This window comes from Helianthus annuus, chromosome 11 (genome assembly GCF_002127325.2).
Source record: "Helianthus annuus cultivar XRQ/B chromosome 11, HanXRQr2.0-SUNRISE, whole genome shotgun sequence".
Taxonomy (NCBI): Eukaryota; Viridiplantae; Streptophyta; class Magnoliopsida; order Asterales; family Asteraceae; genus Helianthus; species Helianthus annuus.
In genome coordinates, this window is record NC_035443.2 from 51,191,989 (window position 1) to 51,217,736 (window position 25,748).

General features: G+C 37.2%; 1 long non-coding RNA gene across 16 annotated transcripts; it reads left to right on the plus strand.

Moving 5' to 3' along the window:
* Positions 1–16,124: 16,124 nt before the first annotated feature.
* LOC110890348 lies at positions 16,125–21,687 on the plus strand. 16 transcript variants are annotated; one of them, XR_004871281.1, is made up of 14 exons: positions 16,126–16,454; positions 16,568–16,802; positions 16,908–16,968; positions 17,058–17,190; positions 17,369–17,443; positions 17,633–17,663; positions 18,361–18,720; positions 18,854–18,931; positions 19,050–19,142; positions 19,218–19,372; positions 19,929–20,059; positions 20,143–20,237; positions 20,324–20,807; positions 21,268–21,687. It is a non-coding gene; the product is annotated as an uncharacterized LOC110890348 (long non-coding RNA). The 16 variants fall into 16 exon arrangements; XR_004871272.1 differs by having other exon boundaries at positions 16,125–16,454; positions 17,369–18,494; positions 18,581–18,720; XR_004871277.1 differs by having other exon boundaries at positions 16,125–16,454; positions 17,369–18,494; positions 18,646–18,720.
* Positions 21,688–25,748: the final 4,061 nt, after the last annotated feature.

A 25,748-nucleotide genomic window follows, 5' to 3' on the forward strand; every position in this document is an offset into this window, starting at 1 on the left:
GCATGAAGGCATATTCTGATCGTGATGATGAGACGAGTCTCCAGAAAAAATTGGTGATAGAATTTTCTTTCGAGGTTTTAACTTCAAATACGGGCTATTCTGGGGCATCGTCGGGGGATTCAGAGAATAGATATGATGATCCGATCATAGAATGTTAAAGATAGTGGAGTAGTCATTGATACCTATGCAGAATGTTTACCATTTGGTATAGTAACTATTAATGGGCCAAATAGAAAAATCTACAATGATGAAAAAACGCACTTTTATGGACCGAAATGACATATTTTACACATAGCTGAGTTTTTCTATTAAAGAGAGGACTGAATTTGCGAAAATTAGGGGGAATAAAAGTTTCATTAGAATATATTGAAATTCTGGCATTCTTGAAATGCAGACATGCAATAGCATTCGGGTGGTTGCGAATTCAAATTGTCTGGGGATGCATAAAATCTGGATTCGTTGATCATAGGAAGTTCAGGTTCTTCAGATCGTGGTCAGATTGATGTCTTAGGGTTTGAGTCCCGAGTCTTCTTACAAGCCGGTGAGCAAGATTAGTGTCAGGATTAATGCATTAGTATTGTCGATACTTAAAAGATATTTCGGAACTGGTAATTATGTGACAGTCTAAAGTGTCAGATTGATCAATCTTCGAGTAGATGAGTTATTTACTGGACTAACCGCCAGGAAGTGATGATGTTTGTTTATTAAGTTGTTGTCGGGACTAATGGAGAAGAATATACATCTGTTATCGTGACTGAAGAGGAATAATGTGAATCTGATCGTGAAAGAATGTTTCTTAAATCGCAGTGTGTTACCAGATGATTTGTTATCCGATGAAGATTTGTTGATTGCGGAGATTACTGTTTACACTGATCAATCATTCAGGATTATGCATAAAGATGATTATGGAAAACGGAATTTCAGATTTAGACTTGAAGTTTACCGGTGTGGTGATCCGAAGTTTCTATCAATTGCCGGTTGGGTTTTTAAAGATTAAGAGATTGAGTTGAAATGGTAAATAAAAAACTAAACACGGATGTGATTAATGTTGAAACAGAGATGCTGCATCAATTAGTTTCAACTTGAAGATTACTTTTAACTTGAAACTTTGAATTAGTTTTGTAACACCTCGTAAAATCATACCTAATAAAATAAGGACACGTGTCATGTAAGACAAACGTGTCAGGAACCCGGATCAAATAAAGATGTATGGTAGGATTTAAAAAGGGCGACATGTTATTAAAATACCTCTGAGCGACCCAAGGCATAAATCCCAAGATCCTTAAATCGTTATGATAAACATCTTATATATTTAGCCGGTTATTCCTAAATAAATAAAATTCCATTTTTATATGGAAATTAAATTCTTTAAAATGTTACTACAATATTTAGGAATTTACAATTCTTGATTAAAAGAATTGAACTTAAGCTAAAGCATGTCCAAACATGTATTCTTGAGATTTCCGTCACTTCAAACTTGCCACAAAGTGCCAAAGGGGTGTAAGTGCATGCAAGGCATGCAATGTCTGAGCAATTGGCCCCTCCACTGAAAAGAAATGCACAAGATTCAGATTGGAAAGAAGTGCATGGTGAAAGCTTAAAATTTTCAAAATTTTTGTCCTCGGATCATCGGTTACGGACCGTAAGGGTCCAGGCTTACGGTCCGCAAGAAGCATACCTGGGCGCATCAGACCTGGGTCGGTTACGGACCGTATCCGTATAAGCATACGGTCTGCAAGAGGGGTATATGGAATGCAAGGGCTTCGGCTTACGGTCCGTAAGCCTGTCGCTGGCAGTAGATTTTCGACAGCTGCCTGTTCAGCCTGTTACACCGCCTTATTAGTGTGGTTTTCGAAAACAGGGGCTTGGTAACTGGTATATAGAAACATAGGGGCACCTGGGATCATCTCACAACATTAGTAGAGTTACATGGCATGATCTTGTGGCATTTTGTGCACTATATAAGAACTTGATGTTGCAACTTTGAGACTTGCTCATTCAAACACAATTGCAACCTTGCTCTGGAGCTCTCTGGACAGCAATCAATCTTTTCCTAAAGTCCCTAATCATACTTAGGACCATTGTAAGTGTTCCTTATCCTTTTTAATTTAGTTTAGCTTAGTTAATTAGCTAAAAGTCAAACCGCCGTAATTAAGGTTTGACTTCGAGATTAAGCAATAATTATCTAGTCAAATCTCGAATTAAAAATACCTATAAGTAGGTAATTATGTGGGTAATAAACCCTTAAAAGGGTATTCTCAGATTCCCACTCTAACTGTCAATTGTCGGGTCAAAGCTAATTACAAAAAGTCAACAGAAAGCTTTATTCCAAATTAATACATAATTAACAATGTAGGATCCATGCAACCTCTTTTATCATTAATATAACTTGGTAATTAATGTAAGAACATGTCTAAACATGTTCACCCGGCAATTTTCAGTTTAGGCTCGGTTTGGAACCGAAAGTCGCATAGTTTGACTTATACTTTGACTTTCAGTTCTGACCTGTTTAAGACAAGTTTAGGATTGCCTTAGAGCTTCTTTTGGACCTAGTTACATGTTAGTATAACCCTCTGTGATTATACGGCTTGGTTCATTAGTTATCTAATTATTATGCAAGTTTCCGTTAATTGCCTAAATGTTGACTGTTATGCCCTTCACACCTTAAAATATGATTTTTGAAAATGTAAAAGAGTAGACACCTTAGTTACTGATTTATAAACTTGTACCTAAAATTTGACATCAGTTTGAGGTCTAGATTTAGAGTTATGCTCATTAGCGTAATTAGAAGCCTTTTTAGTAACTAAATGGCGTAATTAGCATATAGCCTATCTAAACCCAAATTTTAATATCAAACCTTTTACCTACTGATATAAAATAATATTTTGGGACTTTTGAAGATTTTTATTTATTTTTAGGCTGAGCATAACTTAGAGTTCTAAGCTTATTTCGGTTATTGCCGGTTTTGCCCTTTTGGGCTATAAGATGAGTTTTATAAATCCTTTTGACCCCAAACCTTTTTCTACTGATTCAATATGTTAAATAAATTATTTTGAGCCTTCTGGAATTATAAAAATATCAGCTTTCTATACAAAACCCGGAAATGGCTCTAAATCGCCTTTTTAAGCATTTTAACGACATAGTATGTATCAAACCTAGTTTATATATATAAGGTTTGATACCTACTGATATATTCAGTAAATTTTTATATTATAACAGTAAACAAAGGTTTTAAACTCAGATTTCCAGTTTTGACCTTTTAGGCTTATGTGAAATTACCAAAATGCCCCTACGGTGCATAATATGGTTATAATTAATAACGTTCACATATATAAGATACCCTACTGTTATAACTTATTAAATTAAGAATATTTACCGAATAAATCAGACCCGTAACTCAGATTACAAATTAAACTCTTTTATACCCTTTAAAATGACCAAAATGCCCTTATGAGGCATAGTTTGCGTTTAAAATCATTTTGGGCATAATAGAAGATATCTTACTAATGTCACAACATATTTAGTGCATATTAACTCAGGGAACTTGTATATGATTCATATGGTTACTCGTTACGCACTTTTCGCGTTCGGATCGGCTTATGTAACTAGTTTACATATATAAGCCGAAGCGGATTAAACCATAAAATTTTTGTCTCAAAATCCAGAATGTGTTTGAGTTACCCATATTAAACAAGCATGCAAGCTTGTCGGGTCAAAATAACATTCTAAACCGGTCTTCGCCTTCCATGCGATTGAACCGTATTCTTTTTTTAAAAACTAACCGGTCTAAGCTTAGGCTAAATTAAAGACCCGTTAGGATTCTAATAGGTTATTATAAACCTTCGTTCCAGAATAGGAGATCCAGTAAAAGCTATTTGCACTTGCTTATTGTGACTATACTTGCTCAGGTAAATACTTTTAACTTATTTTCCCTATACGGGCTTGGGGTACGGTATATTAAATACCGCTTGGCCGGGCATTGAATATTTAATCAAATGTAGGTTAAACCATTGAAATGACCCGTTAAAATTGTTTTGTTTGCTTAAAGCCTTTGGGGGGTTAATGACCATGTCTCGGATATCCTTTGCATCATTTTACGAAATGGCCACGACCTAAGCATGCAGGTGTAGGCGTACACCCGTTGTGCATAAATTTTAAGGTATAACCGCCGGTTTTGGGTTAAACCGTTGCGGGATTATATCAAGTGGTGTGTCTATTGATCTTTAACCCGGTGTAGACCCGGCTACTGGACGCCTAAGAAACGTGTAAATCTTTTACAAGTTTATATTCAAATAATTATCCCAAGTTATAAAAATCTTTTTGTGCCATGTGCATTCAAATCAATTTTTAAACCTTTTTAAAATGAGTCAGTTAAATTGTATTTACCAGTGTAAACTGACGTATTTTTCCAAAAAGGTTAAGTGCAGGTACTACGCGTAATAGGCTGGCCCCTCCTTAGCATCACTTAGAGTCTCGCAAGCTTGGATGCAATTAAATCTATTGAACGAGTTTTTTTTTCTTTTGATCCGCCTGTGGATCTGTTTCAACTGTTGTGATACTTGATATTACAATTTTATTCGGTTGAAATAAATCTATCTTTTTTGCTTCCGCTGTGCATTTATTTATTGTGTTGTTTGACTATGACGATATCAACTACGTCACGATACCCTCACCGGGCCCACCGGTGACACGTGGAAAATAGGGGTGTGACAGGTTGGTATCAGAGCCAACACTGAGTGAATTAAACACTAGCCTTTTGTGTTTAATCTCAGTGCACAAATTGCACATTCCTCGAGTTCTGGGTCTAGACAAAGAACATAGGACAAATTCTGTTTTTGCTTTATTTTATTTTTGTCTTTTATTTTATATTCTTGTTGTTATCTTTAATTATGTTTACAGGTTTAAGAATGCCGCCGAGGATGAGACGAGGACGAGGTAAGGCTCCATTTACTAGCCATGACCACGAAGCCGGGCCTTCTCACCGGCGTACACTCTCGATCACTATGAGCACGAGTCCTCAGGAGCCCTGGAGGACGTATATCGAACCCGGGAGGCGATCTGTCTCCCTAAGCTCCTCACCATCCTACCTACACTCATTTGGGCCTCAGTCTGAAAGTGAGCCCAACAACCCCCAAGCATCCTTCATACCACTACAGTGATCAAACTCGCACCATTCTTTCGGCGACCCCACTCCCGCCTTTCAGAGCCGATTCAACCCGGCTAATTACATTCAGGAACTCGTGGGTTTTAACCCACTAGGACCCGAAGATCATTTTTCAGGTGGCAACGACATGGATGAGGATACGGATCCCGTGGAGCCTGCAACCGGGACCCCAAACCATCACATCGAGATCTCGGATGGATCCTCGTTTCATGTATTGCCTTACCGTGGTCCGGATAGCTACCAGGCGAGGTTCAACCAATGGGACTGGTATTTTACACCCTCTGAACACTCGTCTCCATACCAGCAACAGCAGCAGCAACAGCAGCAGGATCCTTCTGAGGATTCTCGATTTGTGGCGGTTACTCTGCCACCACCACCACCAGTGGAGCAACCACTTCCGGAACCACCGAGGCGGAGAAGATCAAACGCGCGGATGTCCGTGCGAGGAGGAGTCCGCATCAGCACTCCTCAGCCCTCGAGTGGCAGCCACTATCCGCTACTCCAAGAAGAAGACCCGCAGATGTGGGGACCATCAAACTCCGTCTCGGAGGCAAACTCTGCGCCTGTGGTGCCACCATTGGGTTTTGATAACCCAATCCCTGCATATGCCGGTTCAGCGGCATATAACCCGTTCGAGCTACCGGGCCACAACAGCTACAACTATGCCAATGTGGACCCGTACCAGGAGGCGTGGGACTACAATGCTCGTCACCCAGAAGGACCCTATGGTGGTCTTTGGACCACTGGTTACCCAACTTATGGGTACCAGCGTCCGCCACCTCCTCAACCTCTGTATCAGCCGCCGCAGCCGCAACTGATCCCGCCAGAACGCCAACAAGAGGTTCTCGATAGGTTGAACCAAGTTGAGCAGGAAGTTCAAGAAGACCGCAGGGAACGTCAAGGCTTCTTCAAAGGTCTGTCGGACCTACTCAAGAGGAAGTCCAAAAGAAGGGGTCATTGAAGACCTTTGTTTATTTATTTTATTTAGTTGTAATCAGGTCCCTGCGTGGACTTTTGTTTCAGTACTCAGCCCCTGCGTGGGCTTGTCTTTTTGTACTCTGCCCCTGCGTGGGCATGTCTTTTGTTAACCCCTGCGTGGGTTTGTTGTTTGTTTCGCCCCTGCGTGGGCATGTTATTTTGTAGAAGTCCCGTTTAGGGCAAAAATGTACTTGTTTGAATTATTAATGAGATGTTTAATTTAAGTTTTCATTTTGTTTGTTATTTATTATGTGCATGAAACATAAAACAAATGATAATAAATTTTCCTATTAAAAGATCTACCATTATATTAAAATGGCAAAATCTAAAAAGGACAAGACCTAGCCATGTGTCATCATAAGACAGGGCCAAGATGGTAGTCCCATAATTAGATTCAGATCCATATTAACATCTCAATTTAGGACTGTTCTGCGTTAATTATTAAAAGAATCTTAAAGGTAATACCTAGCCTATATGTCGTTGCAGACATGGCCAAGATGGTAGAACCTACACAAAAGATTCCAATTCTTGTTAACATCTGAAAGCATGTTAACATTCATGACAAACTGTGATGCGATAAAATCACATAGGTCATCTTTTAATTGGGTTGTTTTAAATTCCCTTAATTATATAACCATCCCTTAAGGATGAAGTGCCTACGGGCTATAATTAATGTCCTTGGGACTAAAGGCAGTAGTAGCCTATAACTCCCTGCCTAGAAAAAGGCAATGAACTTTGATTTAAGCCTTAATACCTTGGCTCCGTAGAAGTCTTGGTTTATAAATTTGTCTCTTTGACTATGCCCTTTTTGTGCTATTATTAAATTAAAATATAGGATTGAAATAAAGGTCCTGAATATATATATAATTAGCTAGATTCACCTAAAATGGCTATTAAAACCATGGTTAATAAATCATAAAATGCCGTAAAAGCTTCTAAATAAAACCTTTCCCAATTATTTTTCTATATGTAGCAATTGAAGCTACATGGCTGGGTCGGATGAGGTAAACAGTCATCCGGTGGAAAACCACGATAATGCTAGGGTACAGCTGACTGGTGTAGAACTGCAAGCACTAGTTGATAATGCTGTTACAAGGGCTTTGGATCGGCAGAATAGTGAGTCTAGTGGAACTCGAAGTAGGACCCTATCTACACCGCATTCCAAGCCTAAGACTCATTCTGAAGCTCACAGCAAGCCACCCTCTACCCAACCTAAGTCTAAGAAGGAAGAATCAAAGAAAGATGATGATCGACATTCCTCAAACCAAAACAGTGTTCCCTCCAAGAAGATAGTGTTTGATAATGCACCACGTGCCAAAGGTTGCACATATAAATACTTTTTTGTTGCAAACCCCGGGATTTCACTGGGGAGAAAGGGGCAGTGGATTGCATGACCTGGTTGGATGAAATGGAAACTGTGGTAGATATTAGTGGGTGTGCTGAAAGAGACATTGTGAAGTTTGTATCTCAGTCTTTTAAGGGTGAGGCATTAGCTTGGTGGAGGTCCTTGATCCAAGCTACAGGGAAAATCCCATTGTACAATATGTCTTGGGAACAGTTTGTGACATTGATCAAGGAGAACTACTGCCCTCAGCATGAGGTTGAAAAGATTGAGTCTGATTTTCTGTCATTGGTGATGAAAAACCTGGATTGCCAAGCCTACCTCACAAGCTTTAATACAATGTCAAGGTTGGTTCCTTATCTTGTGACCCCGGAACCCAAAAGAATAGCTCGTTTCATTGGGGGTTTAGCCCTAGAGATCAAGGCAAATGTAAAGGCTTCTCGGCCAGCTACATTCAGGTCTGTAGCTGATATATCCTTGTCCCTCACATTGGACGCGGTCCGTCAGAGATCGCTGAGGAACACGGATGCAGAGAAAAGAAAGCGTGACGATGATAATTCACGACGCTCAGACAAGAAGCACAAGGGAAACAATGACCACAAGAAGGGGTCTGGATCCAAGAAGGACGGGCAGCAGTCTGGAGATAAGCCCAAGTGTAAGGTCTGCAAGAAGCACCACTTTGGGAAGTGCAGATATGACTCAAAGTCCCAATCACAACCAAGGCCATGTGGGATTTGCAAATCTTCTGAACATAAGACTCTAGAGTGTAAGAAGCTAAAGGATGCAACGTGCTACAGTTGCAATGAAAAAGGGCACATTAAGACAAATTGCCCAAAAGCTGCAAAGAAAGCTGATGAAGGGAAAAAGACCAATGCCAGGGTCTTCCAGATGAATGCACAGGAGGCTATCCAGAATGACAATGTCATCACTTCTCATTAATGATGTCTACGCAAGAGTATTATTTGATTCAGGAGCAGATAAATCTTTTGTAGATAATAAGTTTTGTGAGCTATTGAAATTGCCTGTTAAAGCATTAAGTGTGAAATATGAAGTGGAATTAGCTGACGGAACCATAGAAACCGCATCAACCGTGTTAGATGGATGTTTCATATCCATTAGGAACCACTCTTTTCCTTTGTCCCTACTTCCGTTTAAGCTAGTTGGTTTCGATATAGTGATAGGCATGGATTGGTTGTCGCATAACCAAGCCCAAATTGTATGCAACAACAAACAAGTGGTGATCAAGACTCTGTCTTGTGAGCCACTTACCATTCAGGGAGATACCCAACATGGATTGTCTGAGCAGGTGGCTATGCTCAAGGCATCCAGATGTCTAAAGAAGGGTTGTGTCATTTATATGGCACAAGTGACCATTGATGAGCAGAAACCCAAGATGGAAGATTTTCCAGTCATTTCTGAATACCCCGAAGTTTTCCCAGAAGAACTACCTGGTTTGCCACCAGATAGACAAGTAGAGTTCAGAATCGACATCATTCCAGAAGCAGCGCCTATTGCAAGAGCACCTTATAGGTTGGCACCAACAGAGATGAAGGAATTGAGGACGCAGTTAGATGATTTGCTAGCCAAAGGTTTCATTAGACCTAGCTCGTCTCCATGGGGAGCACCAATCTTGTTTGTTAAGAAGAAAGATGGGTCGATGCGTTTATGCATCGATTACCGTGAGCTTAATAAGATCACCATCAAGAATAGATATCCTTTGCCCAGGATCGACGATCTATTCGATCAGTTACAAGGAGCAAGCTACTTTTCCAAGATTGATCTGAGGTCAGGCTATCATCAATTGAAGGTCAAAGATGCAGATGTACACAAGACTGCATCTAGGACTCGTTATGGACATTACGAGTTCCTAGTGATGCCTTTTGGGCTCACTAATGCACCTGCCGCATTCATGGATCTCATGAATCGCGTCTGCAAGCCTTATCTGGATAAATTTGTCATCGTCTTCATCGATGACATCCTCATCTATTCGAAGAGTCAAGCTGACCACGAGAAGCATCTCCATTGCATTCTGAAATTGCTACATCAAGAAAAGCTCTACGCCAAGTTTTCAAAATGTGAGTTTTGGCTTCGAGAAGTCCAATTCCTTGGACATGTAGTTAGTGAGCATGGTATCCAAGTAGATCCCGCTAAGATCGAAGCTATTATGAACTGGCAAGAGCCGAAGACGCCTACGGAGATTCGCAGCTTCCTAGGATTGGCAGGATATTACAGGCGATTCATCGAAAACTTCTCAAGAATTGCTGCACCCTTGACTCTTCTCACTCGCAAGAATAGCAAATTTGATTGGGGGCCTAAGCAACAAGAATCTTTTGGTATTCTGAAGCAGAAGTTGAGCAACGCTCCAGTGCTGATGTTACCTGAAGGAGTTGATGAGTTTGTAGTTTATTGTGATGCATCACACACCGGAATGGGGTGTATGCTCATGCAAAACGGCAAAGTCATTGCCTACGCTTCACGCCAGTTAAAAGTGCACGAAAAGAACTACACCACCCATGACTTGGAGCTGGGTGCTGTTGTATTCGCACTAAAACTGTGGAGGCATTATTTGTATGGAACTAAGTGTGTGATCTATTCTGATCACAAAAGCCTTCAGCATCTGTTCAATCAAAAGGATTTAAATATGAGGCAGCGACGTTGGATGGAAACTTTGAATAATTATGACTGTGAAATAAGATACCACCTGGGCAAGGCCAATGTAGTCGCAGATGCCTTGAGTAGAAAGGAAAGAGTGAAGCCAATAAGAATCAATGCCAAGAGCATTGAGATCAAAAACAGTTTGAATGAAAGGTTGTTAGCTGCACAGAAGGAAGCTGTGTTGGAAGCTAACTATCCCGATGAAAAGTTAGGAGTAACTGAAGAACAGTTATCCTATGGCAAGGATGGAATCCTGAGATTAAATGGAAGAATATGGGTTTCTGTTTATGGAGGACTTCGGGATGTTATCCTCCGGGAAGCCCACAGTTCCAAATATTCCGTTCATCCTGGAGCTGATAAGATGTACCAGGATTTGAAGGAAAACTATTGGTGGATAGGCTTGAAGAAGTCTATAGCTGCTTACGTAGCTTAATGTCTGACGTGTGCACAAGTCAAAGCTGAACACCAGAAGCCGTCAGGATTGCTACAACAGCTTGAAATTCCCACTTGGAAATAGGAAATGGTGACGATGGATTTCATCACCAAGCTGCCAAAGACGAGGAAAGGAAATGAAACTATATGGGTGATAGTAGATTGACTGACTAAGTCAGCACATTTCCTACCCATTAAGGAAACTTATAGTTCTGACATGTTAGCCCAATTGTACGTTGATAAGATTGTGTCTGTGCATGGAGTACCAGTTGCTATTATCTCTGACAGAGATACCAGATACACGTCACACTTTTGGAAAAATTTCCAACAGTCTTTGGGCACGCGCTTAAATTTCAGTACGGCTTACCATCCCCAGACGGACGGGAAGAGTGAGCGTACCATTCAAACCCTGGAATACATGCTTCGTGCATGTGTGATTGACTTAGGTGGTAGTTGGGATAAGCACCTGCCATTGGTTGAGTTCTCCTATAATAATAGCTACCATACCAGCATCCAGGCTGCGCCTTTTGAGGCATTATATGGTAGAAAATGCAAAACGCCTATTTGTTGGGCAGAAGTAGGAAAAGCTCAGTTATCAAGTCCTGACCTAGTCTTTGAAACGACGGACAAGATTGTCCAGATTCGTGACCGCCTGAAAGCTGCCAGGGATAGGCAGAAAAGCTATGCTGATAAAAGGCCTCTAAAGTTTGAGGTTGGTGATAAAGTCCTGCTTAAGGTATCACCCTAGAAAGGGGTGATGCGATTTGGTAAGAAAGGAAAGTTAAGCCCGAGATATATAGGACCGTTCGAGATCATCGAATGCGTAGGAGCAGTGGCTTATAAGTTAAACTTACCTGAAGAGTTCAGTGGTATTCACAATGTATTCCATGTCTGCAATCTGAAGAAATGTCTAGCTGATGAATCACTAGTCATACCACACACAGATGTGCACATAGATGAGAGCTTGAAATTTGTGGAAAAACCTTTGTCGATTGAGGATCGACAGGTAAAGAACCTTCAAAGGAAGCATGTGCCTATTGTCAAGGTGAAATGGGATGCCCGCAGAGGCTCCGAATATACATGGGAGTTAGAATCCACCATGAAGGATAAGTACCCTCATTTGTTCTAGTAAATCTCGAGGTCAAGATTTCTTTTAAGGGGGTGAGGATGTAACACCTCGTAAAATCATACCCAATAAAATAAGGACACGTGTCATGTAAGACAAACGTGTCAGGAACCCGGATCAAATAAAGATGTATGGTAGGATTTAAAAAGGGCGACATGTTATTAAAATACCTCTGAGCGACCCAAGGCATAAATCCCAAGATCCTTAAATCGTTATGATAAACATCTGATATATTTAGCCGGTTATTCCTAAATAAATAAAATTCCATTTTTATATGGAAATTAAATTCTTTAAAATGTTACTACAATATTTAGGAATTTACAATTCTTGATTAAAAGAATTGAACTTGAGCTAAAGAATGTCCAAACATGTATTCTTGAGATTTCCGTCACTTCAAACTTGCCACAAAGTGCCAAAGGGGTGTAAGTGCATGCAAGGCATGCAATGTCTGAGCAATTGGCCCCTCCACTGAAAAGAAATGCACAAGATTCGGATTGGAAAGAAGTGCATGGTCAAAGCTTAAAATTTGCAAAATTTTTGTCCTCAGACCATCGGTTACGGATCGTAAGGGTCCAGGCTTACGGTCCGCCAGAAGCATACCTGGGCGCATCAGACCTGGGTCGGTTACGGACCGTATCCGTATAAGCATACAGTCCGCAAGAGGGGTATACGGACCGCAAGGGCTTCGGCTTATGGTCCGTAAGCCTGTCGCTGGCAGCAGATTTTGGACAGCTGCCTGTTCAGCCTGTTACACCGCCTTATTAGTGTGGTTTTTGAAAACAGGGGCTTGGTAACTGGTATATAGCAACATAGGGGCACCTGGGATCATCTCACAACATTAGTAGAGTTACATGGCGTGATCTTGTGGCATTTTGTGCACTATATAAGAACTTGATGTTGCAACTTTGAGACTTGCTCATTCAAACACAATTGCAACCTTGCTCTGGAGCTCTCTGGACAGCAATCAATCTTTTCCTAAAGTTCCTAATCATACTTAGGACCATTGTAAGTGTTCCTAATCCTTTTTAATTTAGTTTAGCTTAGTTAATTAGCTAAAAGTCAAACCGTCGTAATTAAGGTTTGACTTCGAGATTAAGCAATAATTATCCAGTCAAATCTCGAATTAAAAGTACCTATAAGTAGGTAATTATGTGGGTAATAAAGCCTTAAAAGGGTATTTTCAGATTCCCACTCTAACTATGTCAATTGTCAGGTCAAAGCTAATTACAAAAAGTCAACAGAAAGCTTTATTCCAAATTAATACATAATTAGCAATGTAGGATCCATGCAACCTGTTTTATTATTAATATAACTTGGTAATTAATGTAAGAACATGTCTAAACATGTTCACCCTGACAATTTTCAGTTTAGGCTAGGTTTGGAACCGAAAGTCGCATAGTTTGACTTATACTTTGACTTTCAGTTCTGACCCGTTTAAGCCAAGTTTAGGATTACCTTAGAGCTTCTTTTGGACCTAGTTACATGTTAGTATAACCCTCTGTGATTATACGGCTTGGTTCATTAGTTGTCTAATTATTATGCAAGTTTCCGTTAATTGCCTAAATGTTGACTGTTATGCCCTTCACACCTTAAAATATGATTTTTGAAAATGTAAAAGAGTAGACACCTTAGTTACTGATTTATAAACTTGTACCTAAAATTTGACATCAGTTTAAGGTCTAGATTTAGAGTTATGCTCATTAGCGTAATTAGAAGCCTTTTTAGTAACTAAATGGCGTAATTAGCATATAGCCTATCTAAACCCAAATTTTAATATCAAACTTTTTACCTACTGATATAAAATAATATTTTGGGACTTTTGAAGATTTTTATTTATTTTTAGGCTGAGCATAACTTAGAGTTCTAAGCTTATTTCGGTTATTGTCGGTTTTGCCCTTTTGGGCTATAAGATGAGTTTTATAAATCCTTTTGACCCCAAACCTTTTTCTACTGATTCAATATGTTAAATAAATTATTTTGAGCCTTCTGGAATTATAAAAATATCAGCTTTCTATACAAAACCCGAAAATGGCTCTAAATCGCCTTTTTAAGCATTTTAACGACATAGTATGTATCAAACCTAGTTTATATATATAAGGTTTGATACCTACTGATATATTCAGTAAATTTTTATATGATAACAGTAAACAAAGGTTTTAAACTCAGATTTCCAGTTTTGACCTTTTAGGCTTATGTGAAATTACCAAAATGCCCCTACGGTGCATAATATGGTTATAATTAATAAAGTTCACATATATAAGATACCCTACTGTTATAACTTATTAAATTAAGTATATTTACTAAATAAATCAGACCCGTAACTCAGATTACAAATTAAACTCTTTTATACCCTTTAAAATGACCAAAATGCCCTTTTGAGGCATAGTTTGCGTTTAAAATCATTTTGGGCATAATAGAAGATATCTTACTAATGTCACAACATATTTAGTGCATATTAACTCAGGGAACTTGTATATGATTCATATGGTTACTCGTTACGCACTTTCCGCGTTCGGATCGGCTTATGTAACTAGTTTACATATATAAGCCGAAGCGGGTTAAACCATATCATTTTTGTCTCAAAATCCAGAATGTGTTTAAGTTACCCATATTAAACAAGCATGCAAGCTTGTCGGGTCAAAATCACATTCTAAACCAGTCTTTGCCTTCCATGCGATTGAACTGTATTCTTTCTTTAAAAACTAACCGGTCTAAGCTTAGGCTAAATTAAAGACCCGTTAGGATTCTAATAGGTTATTATAAACCTTCGTTCCAGAATAGGAGATCCAGTAAAAGCTATTTGCACTTGCTTATTGTGACTATACTTGCTCAGGTAAATACCTTTAACTTATTTTCCTTATACAGGCTTGGGGTACGGTATATAAAATACCGCTTGGTCGGGCATTGAATCTTTAATCAAATGTAGGTTAAATCATTGAAATGACCCGTTAAAATTGTTTTGTTTGCTTAAAGATTTTGGGGGGTTAATGACCATGTCCCGGATATCCTTGGCATCATTTTATGAAATGGCCACGACCTAAGCATGCGGGTGTAGGCGTACACCCGTTGTGCATAAATTTTAAGATATAACCGCCGGTTTTGGGTTAAACCGTTGCGGGATTATATCAAGTGGTGTGTCTATTGATCTTTAACCCGGTGTAGACCCGGGCTACTGGACGCATAAGAAACGTGTAAATATTTTACAAGTTTATATTCAAGTAATTATCCCAAGTTATAAAAATCTTTTTGTGCCATGTGCATTCAAATCAATTTTTAAACCTTTTTAAAATGAGTCAGTTAAATTGTATTTACCAGTGTAAACTGACGTATTTTCCCAAAAAGGTTAAGTGCAGGTACTACGCGTAATAGGCTGGCCTCTCCTTAGCATCACTTAGAGTCTCGCAAGCTTGGATGCAATTAAATCTGTTGAACAAGTTTTTTTTTCTTTTGATCCGCTTGTGGATCTGTTTCAACTGTTGTGATACTTGATATTACAATTTTATTCGGTTGAAATAAATCTATCTTTTTTGCTTCCGCTGTGCATTTATTTATTGTGTTGTTTGACTATGACGATATCAACTACGTCACGATACCCCCACCGGTGACACGTGGAAAATAGGGGTGTGACAAGTTTCAACATGAAACTTTCAAGTTGATGATTATTTGTGAAGATTACAGTTAAGCAAATCAGAGGAGATCGGGAACCGTGCAAACAAAGACCTAAAGATTCATTTCAGGGGGAACGTATTGAAGATAATGCAAGCCCGAATCATCAATCAAGGGGGAATTATCTGAAGATATCAAATGCTTGATTGAAGTTACAAATATTTAAACACGGCTCTCATATTCAAAGATCAAGATTCGACAATGACGTCTAATGGGGAATTTGTTAGTGCATATTATATATGCCCGCCACTATGCGAATAGGCTATATAAAGCGTATGTTGAATATTGTACACTAGTGCCGCAAAGGGGTGGTGCGGTGTTACCTCTCGACACCGCAAGTTTACATGGGACATCCCCTCCCGTGCTGATCTCACTCCCCTTGCCCTAATAAGATGTAAAAAATAACAAGAAACTAAATATAGTTTTCTTCATTATATTAATTTCAATATAATTTTCATAAAAACTGAGTTACATTAATAATACTTTTTCATTGAACTCACTTCTCTATCAAAATATAGAAAATTGAACAAAGTTTTTTATCCAGATATTTATTAAATATTAGAAATTATTAAAAATATTAGCTATATTTTAGAAATAAAGATGTAATCTATATCTATAATTTATAATATATTATTATTATTATTATTATTATTATTATATTATATTATATTATATTATATTATATTATATTATTATACTATATATATAAAGCATTTCATATGGGCAAAAATGTAATTTCCTTTAAATTTTTAAGACGTCATACAAAAAGTCATGCCTTATTTCCCAGTTTTTCATCCCCACTTCCAAATCTGCCTTCTTTAAAGAGGATTTAATTTAATGATTTATGGAGTGTGTAACCGATGGCCAGATTGAATGTTCATTCAATTTCTTGCATTGAAGATGTGGATTGAATCCCATTTAACCTTTACAAGAAACTGAAGAAGTTAAACGCCCCTTTTATTTACTCATCATCACCCTGCAACCGTTTACATCATCAGAAGCAGCAATAGTTACAATCAACAAATCCATAAGCATTTCTCTGTGTCTCCCCAAATTCCCAATTTCTCATACCTGAAGACAAAATCTGGCATGTAAGTTTTATCATTGTAACAATTTATTACGAATGGGTCTGTTGAAACTTGTAAAATTAGGGCTTGAAATTTGTGAAATTGAAATTAGTTTTTTTTTTCTTGTGTTGAAACAGTTCTGACCCCCATAGGGGTTGGTCGATGGCGGTTATAGGTGAGGGGAACGCCGGTGGTGATAATATCGCAAACCTGGTTAGGATTTTAATTAGAGGTGCTCGATTGCCGTGAATAGAAGGGTGGCAACAGTTAAAGTTGATGAAGGACTGTGAACATGGCAAAAGGATGGCGGCGGAGCCGGAGAAAGGTGGATGAGGTGATTGCGGAGGTCCGGCGATGGGGGCGGCGATAATGGTAAGGTTACATTTTGAGGGGCTTTAATGAATCAACATTGAATGGAAATAAGATTCGCAGTATAGCCGTACATTGTTTGAATCATCGTTTTGTCTTGAAAAACAGGCTTCGGTCATGACCCTGCGGATATTGCTGGACTTGAATCTGCACTAAATAACCACAAAGTGTACAACTCCGAATCCAACTTTATTGCCTTTATGCAATAAGTTACGCAGTTGTTAATGTATCAATATGGTTTAATAATTAATAATGCAGGTTAGTCTTTTCTTCATGGAGTGATTGCTTTTTATCCATGGAGTGATTGCTTTTTATCTGTTGGAGATGATTCGTGTGTCGCTTTAGCTTCACTTGACACTTTACGGGTCGAGAGAATGCATAGCAACATCTGGTACCCACACTTACCTACTAATTTTAACATTTAACATTGCACCTCGACGTAGATGCAACTCTAAGAGGTGTCTTCTAAAACGACAAAACTAACTTTTCTAATACGGTATATACACCCTTATCATGCTATGATTCTGATGCTGATGTTGTTAACCCTTTTACATTTTTATATGTTTTAGCATGGTGGCGAGGGAGGGACGACTGACTGAACAATTTGCTACTTCAGTGCAAAATATTCTTACCGTTGATATGAGGTACAATCCTTTATCATATTTCCAATTTATTTGTATTTATCTTACTAGCTATATGCAACACTTGATGAACTTTTTCAGATACTTCTGTTTGAAACTGAATTTGACATAAATATCATACATTTTTTGTTTATATTATATAAATTGTCAACTTACAAGCTGCATAATGCTTTCCCGATCATAACCTAGTAGTTTGGCGGCGTTCACTGAACTTACTATCAAGGTATGTATGTTATGAGGTTATATATACGCACACGCCCACACACTTTTTTGTTGTAGTTGTTGTTGTTGTTGTTATTGTTATTATTACAATGATGGTGTTTTAATGTTGTATGGCGCTGGACATCATTCGTCTGTGGAATGGATTCTGCTAAACAAGAGAGGCAACCACTATTGATAAGCCAGAGACCGGAATGGTCCAATGCTACTGAGTTGTTCCCAAACGACGACCCTAATTCCATCATTCGATTGCATACTTGGAATGGTTTGCCGAGATCATGGGCTACTTTCGAGCCATGTATTTGTATGCGGGTTGACTTTTTTTTATTCTTATTTGTTGTTTTCCAGCGTTATATATACAGAAAAAGTAACCAGCTGCGAAGTGTATGTAGTTTTCATGAAGACAAGATCAGCTGCATTTGTTTTGCAGCGTTTGCGTTAGATATGTTGTTTTGCAGCCTAACTAAATTTAGGAGTTACATCGTTTTTACTTTGAAATTCGTTGAAGCTGTCATATTTCAGACTATTAAGTTTACGACACTAATCCATTCAATACTAATATACTATGTTAAGAGTCTTTTCTATGAAAGTGTTTTCGCTTAAAGTATTCAATATTGACATACGTAAAATGTAATAAACAAATTACTTTTGTATCTCTGATTTAAATTTAATGTAGTTTGCTTCCTTCTTTACCCTAACAGGTTTGAGGGCACTTCGAGCAGTGTAGCTTCAAGAACTTAAATCTCTGTGGCTTCCATCCCTGATCCCGCCGGTTTCCAGTCTCTCCATGGCTTCAATCCTTGGCTCCCCGTGTGTCTCTCTTCTTTCTCTCACGGTCTCTCTATCTCCTTCTCTTTCCCTCTCTATTTAAATTTTTTTTTCAATATAAAAAAGGGTGTGGATGGTGAGAAATGTTCTCAGGGACCAACAAGTCAATTCCAATGGTTTTCTTTATCACTGATGGCACTGCTGAAAATGAAAGACAGATCTGTGAAGTAATGCAGAAGCAACAAAAAACAAAGGATCAGAACTGTTTCCTCGTATTCACACGTTTGGTATAGGTATTTCTTTTGATCCCGGGATGCATAAATTGTAAATTATCATACTTGTGATTCTGCTGTGCTCAAATATAAGCATCTTGTTCTTGAGTTTGGAAGTGTAATTACCTTATCTTGCCTCCTTGATTACTTGCAGGTTCATTCTGCAATCATTACTTCTTGCGAATGCTAGCGATGATGAGCAAGGGACATTATGATGCCTCTTATGACACGGGTAATTAATTATTTTCTACATATGTTTCCATTTTAAGGCGGTGCCTATAAAACATGTTTGCCACTACACGATGCTGTTCTTTAAATGCTTTAAGAAGTTTTGGTTTCTTTTTAACAAGAGATATATACGAGAAGCCACTGATGACTATTGTGGGCTTCTAAACCTGCTTCTTCAATAATGACATGTAATTGATGGTCCAGATGATCTGGAAGTATGTTTCTGCACCTCTCTCTTTTTCTGGTTTGAGGTTACAGTTCGACATTTTCACTCGTATCATTTTTCACAGATTTACCCTTCAACCATTCCAGATCTTTGTTATAATAGACCATTGATCATATCAGGGAGATAGAAAAACTGGAAGCTAAGGGCACCATTGCTGATATGAGTAACTTCACTATTGACATAGAAGTACAACACACAAATGACATACCACTTGAAAAGGTATGGATGTTCATTGTTCGACTTGAAACGTGAAACCGTCCAAACCAGTCATCAGTTTAGTTTTGTGGTCGGTTAAATTTTTTTTCCTGTTTGCGCGGTCTGTTTACAACTTCTAAACCGTCCCAGAGGGTTCGGTTTACTTTTATACCATGGAGCTTTGGATTATGCAACTTTTTATATCCTACCTCGGCATCTTAAGTTGGATTAGATTGGCTTTGATTTAACAATACTATACATGGAGTCAGTTATAAGTTCCAACTGAAACATAATAAAATATTATTTTGATCAAATTTGATGCAACTTTTTGGGGTATTATTATTTCGAAATTTTAATTTGTTTTGGCAATATGCTTTTGATTTGTTACAATTTAAAAACACTATTACAAAGTAGACCTTATGTTAGGAGATTTTGGATTATGTTAATGATAGTGATCATCAAGAAAAACATATGTTGGATATATTTGGTCTAGAGTTTTAAAACTTTAACGGAAACTAAGAAACATCAATGATTCGTTATGTAATTTTAATGGTGAAGGATACAATAATCTCTTTTGTAGGCTGATGTGCGTTTTTGTTTGAGGCTTTCGTTTGTGAAGATGGTTTGGTGGACCATTTGTGTTTGGGTTAAGGTCTTAACAGCGCTTTCGAAATCTATGACATGATTTTAACTTCAACTTAACTTGAACAGGTAAATTTCTACATTCATTGATCTTACTATTGATGTGCTTTTACAATATTTTATTGCATTATAGTAATAGATTTTTCTACCAGGACTCCCTCAATAGGAGTATTGGTAATTTCCTTCCAAATCATACACAAGCAGTTTGTGAATTTTAGAGAGAAGTCGACATCCATTTGGCCTATTGGTAATTTCCTTTTTAAATTCTACTCAACTCTTTCTAAAACATACATGATGCTTTTGTGCTTTAATTGATTGTCTTACTACATATAGGCAACAGAGATGCAGAGGAAATCTTTGAAGAGGTATTATTTGATAGGATTGGGCAATCCGCTTCAGATGCTCGGACGTTTTCAAGCCGTGAAAGAGAGTTAGATTGATTTCAATTATGTTACAATATTTGTCTTAGTGGTATTTCTTTATATACCTAAAGAGACAGATCAACTTTTTAATGGGTTTCGTAAGAAATGGGATTCGGGTAGTCATGATGAAACCGTGTGTTGATGGAGTTTACAAGGTGATTTACACTCTGTCGCATCGTGCGAGCTCCTGACTAGGTTGTACAACAACCTCCCATGATATCATCACTTCACTACCACTTGATTGCCTGATGTCATGTCGTGTTGTCGACTCCGCCGCAACGCACGGGTTTCCCACTATTGCATACAAATGGACCACCATCTTATCTTGAAGGGCTTTCTACGGTTTGTATTCAAGCAATAAGAACTCTCCATCTTATCGTGAAGGGCTTTCTACGGTTTGTATTCAAGCAATAAGAACTCGTATAATATCAACAAAATATACAAATATAACAGACAAAACAAAGATTCACATGCTTTCGTATTATTGCCACTAGTTGAATATAAGGTCAATACAAAAGACAATGGCTACAATAATTGATACTAGCATGCAACCAAAAAATAAAAAAAGCAATTTGGCTGGAAAAAATGAAAGGGTGGTACAAGAGAAGATCTCGTGGTGGCAAGTGGCAACTTTATTTATTTTTTCTTTTCAAGAGTCCCTATCAAAATTTATAGAATGTGCAACAGATAGATTACTTGCAATCACTCATGTAATAATACAAGAATACATGAGTAATAAAGTTAAAAACGTTAATTATAATAGATATTATGTCATTTAACTGTTTTGTTTATGTTTGTATGATAAATATAAATTAACGTCGGAAAGTATGATGATTAATCTATATACAATTGAAGGTTCTCAAGCACCCTGCAATTGGAGGATTCTTGACGCACAATGGATGGAACTCAACACTTGAGAGTATTAGCAGTGGTGTTCCGGTCCTTTGTTGGCCGTTTTTTGCAGAACAACAAACAAATTGTCGGGATCGGAATGGAAATCGATACAAATGTCAAGAGAGAGTAGGTGGAGGCTCAAGTGTGGGAGATCATAGATGGGACGAAAGGAAAGATGATGAAAGTGAAAGCTTTGGACTTGAAGAAGAAAGCTGGAGAAGCAGACACCATTGATGGATCGTCTTATCTCAACTTTGACCAATTAGTTACCAAAATTCTGTTAAAAAGTGAAGTTGCAATTTATATGTATACTTTCTACCAGCAGATAAACATTCTATTGTCCTTAGTTTAATTCTTTGCACTATCAATATCATTCATATTGTAAGGTTCGTATTATTGGCACACTTTGGGAAATTAAATCGACACCTTCAATACGTATCGTATAGACCTATACGATACGTATTAAGGTTAGTTCAAACTTCTGGGTCATTCAAATGCTGACAATGTCCGCTTATAAAAAAGTAATACGCATCGTATAGGCCTATATGATGCGTATCGAAGGTGTCGATTTAATTTTTTTAATTTTGCAAGATAGGTTTCTGTTACGTGGTAGCTTTCTGTCACGCGGACGAAGAAGCAGCACTTTGGACATTTGTACGCATCGTATAGGCCTATGCGATGCGTATTGAAGGTGTCGATTTATTTTTTTAAGTTTGCAAGATAGCATTCTGTCACGAGGACGAAGAAGCAACACTTTGGACATTTATACGCATCGTATTGGCCTATACTGTGACAACTGTCAAAATTCCAGGTATCCGTACAACTATTAAACCATGATTAGTGCTTAATAACTGTGCTGAATTACAATTAACTGCTTACTGATTATTGCCATATACATACATGTGCATCACATATTGCTTAATGTCATATCATTAATGCATGAGAATTTATTGACTCAAATGATTCACGAAACACAGTTAGCACAATTATCAGACAAACCGGGAAAATGCTGACAGAGTTCAGTACATAGACAGACAATGTGTTGAGACACAGAATGTGCCAGAAACCAAGTATTACACTAGTCTAGTGTGTAAGAAAGTAAGGATCATAAAACTGCCTTCCTAGAGATAGTTTAAGTGCCGGAAAGTGCCTAAAACTCACTTAAACTGCAGAATTCTGCAAAAATTAGCAATTTTCAGCATTTAAACACACTAATATCATGCAGAAATATGGTTAAATGGTCCTGAATGCTTTCCTAGCTGTCGGGAATCAAAACTGTCGTAAAAGGGTACATAAAGCACACTAAACTGCATAGTTTAGCACCTTAACGAACCGGTAACCAACCGAACAACCGGACACTAACCGAAACACCAAATTTTTACTAGAAGCACTGTTTTAACATTACCAAGCTAGTTATGGTCCCGAACATCATAACACACTAAATAAATATCTAGTAACTAAATACCTAACTATTTACTTACATTCTAACCTAGAAATCTAACTTAGTTACAACCTAAGCCTACTATCCCCCCCCCCGCCCCCCACCTAGTGGACGGTCACTAGTGGCCCCCATTCCTTGATTTTCTTGGCTTTGTTTATTAGATCATGTTTCACTTTAATGAGCACATTACATAATGGAAAAACACTTGGAAATGGATTATAAGTCTTGAAGTTCATAGGTTACATAACTTTCACACAATCAACACACACTCTTCTACCTCTCCCTTGCTTACTCTAGGCCGAAACCACAACCACCATCATCACCTTCATTCAATCAAGTCTCATCCATTTCAAGCATACTCAAAGGTGTTAGAGGTTGCATAAGGAAGCTAGGAGCTTACGGAAGTTCAAGGACCTTCTTCATTTGCTATTATCCGTCTCTTTTCTTCTCTTGATCATCCCTAGCCTTGAGCTAGTGGTAAGAACATCATACACTCCATTTTACATCTATTTCAAGTGGTTAAAGATGATACATAATGTTAATCTTGAAGAACACTAAGAATCAAGAGAATGAAACTTTAACATAAGCTTAAATCATGAAGAAACTATGTTGTTTATGTGTTAATCTACTTGTTGATTGTTGTTTACTTGTGTAACTGATGTAGATCATCATATGATCTTGCTAGATCATGATTAAAAACATAATCTAGCAAGATGAGAGGATGAAAGTGTTAAGGATTCAAAGATCATCCTCTTGGAAGTCATGAACTTGAATGAATAGATTGTTTTCTTGTTAAGTAATAAACAAAGTAAGTTTAATGTCTTGTAAATCCAAGATTTCAAGGATGATTTTTCAAGAAAACAAGTTAAAAATACAAGTTTTACTTAAACTTGGTTCTTAAACAAATAACCCTCATTTTTGGTGGTTAATAAAGTGTAGAAACACTTAAGTAACAAGAAAAATCAATGAAGAAATATTTTTAGAAAATGTGACTACAAGTTGTGAAGATCTATTTTCTTTAAAAATGATGTTTTTAAAGAATCAAACACACTTTAAAGGATAACAAGTCTTACTAAATACACTAGTAAGTTACTACATATTTTTATAAATTTTCAGGTCCATGAAGTAGTAGATTATGCATATTTTTGGCAAAATTGGTAAGTAAAGATTGGTTATTGTTATGGAAACCTCCATTTTTAGGGAAACTATGGCAAATTTTTCTAAAAATTAAACATTTAGAAAAATATTTCAAATAAATATTTACAAGGATATTTAAAACCATGGATTTTTCACATAAAGTTTGCCATAATTTTTGTTACAAAAATATAAATATTGGAGGTTGTTTTTTATAAATAAAAGTGACTAAATATGTATTTAGGAAATATATATTTAGAAGTCACCATGTGTCTGATTATTTGTATATTATGTGTATTAGTTATATTATTTTAGGACTTGAAATAATATAACTCATCAAAATACCAAAAATTACAATCCAAAATATTACCAAAATTCTAAAAATGTGAATATACAAAGAGTACACAAAATATTGGTGAAACCAAACAAAGGAATATAACTCATAAAAATATTCCGGAAAATTTATTCACAAGTATATTTTTTGGTAAATAATATTTTGGACACCAAGGAAACAAAAATATGATTTTTACAATTATTACAAGACTATATCATATTTTTGACAAGAAGAAAATATATTATTTTGGGTGAATAAAAATATATATATATTTTCTTGGAATTATTTTTGGAAGAAATATATATTTTCTCGAACAAACATGAAATACATTATTTTTTTTTAGAGAAAATGTATTTTCTTAAATAAACTTAAAATACACATTTTTGGAAGAAAAATGGGTTTATATAAATTTTCTAAGTTAGACTTGAAAATGTATTATTTTTGGAACTTATATGAAAATACAAATATTTTTGCCAAGAGAAAATTATAAATAATTTCTAAGTAATATTTCGTAAAATATATATTTTGGAAATATATATTAAAGTATTTTTACTAGAGATATTATTCCGGAAAAACTTATACCAAATTAAGTATGAAATTACTTAACAATTACAGGAAGATACGTATTCTCGTACGTATAAATACACACCAGAATACGACCCCGATACATGGCAAAAATATACAAGTATAAGGATACAAATACGAATACAAATACAAATACACCCATCCTTGGGAAGGAAATACATGTATAAATACTTGAAAAGTATCAAGTTAGAATATATTATTTTAACTATTATTCCAAAATTTAATAAATATAATTTTAAGTTAAAATAGTTAATATTTTAACAAATAATTATAACATGGAATAATAGTAAGGACTCAAAGAAACGTAACTCAAAGACACTAATTTAATACTAAGTCAAGGCACGACCCGCTCATCTAATAGGCCTTAGTACGTTGTAGGTAGTCGTGTACACACGAAGGAGCTTTGAGTTACCGTTGGTACAAAGAACGCAAAACCGTGAGTTCATGTTCCCCCTTTTCTTTTAACTGTTTTCGGTTTTATAACTTCGGGGGTGAAATACATGTTACAAACTATTTACAAACAATTATATGTGGTATGGTTACCTAAGGAAGGGTACTACTTGATCATGTGAGTGATGGGTATAACGCTTAAGACCATTAATCCTCTTTGTAGGACCGAGGGACATGAGTGATAGATCTATTTGGGTGTAGCGAGCCCACACCCATGTGGACCAGGGTAGCCCATGAGGTGACTATGTCTTATTCCCGGAGACAAATTTGCTAGGTTTGAGCCTTCCTGCATCACGTCACACATATTAATGGCCTTGCAAACCATTAATGATCTGTTTTCCTTGTTGCTTTCATACCGGGGTTTACAAACATACATACAAACTTTCAATGATTTCAAACGTTTATTCGTGCACACTCACAATCACATGAACTCGCTCAACATTTGTTGATGTTTTCAAACTACATGTATTTCAGGGAATTAAAAGTGGATCTGGCAGG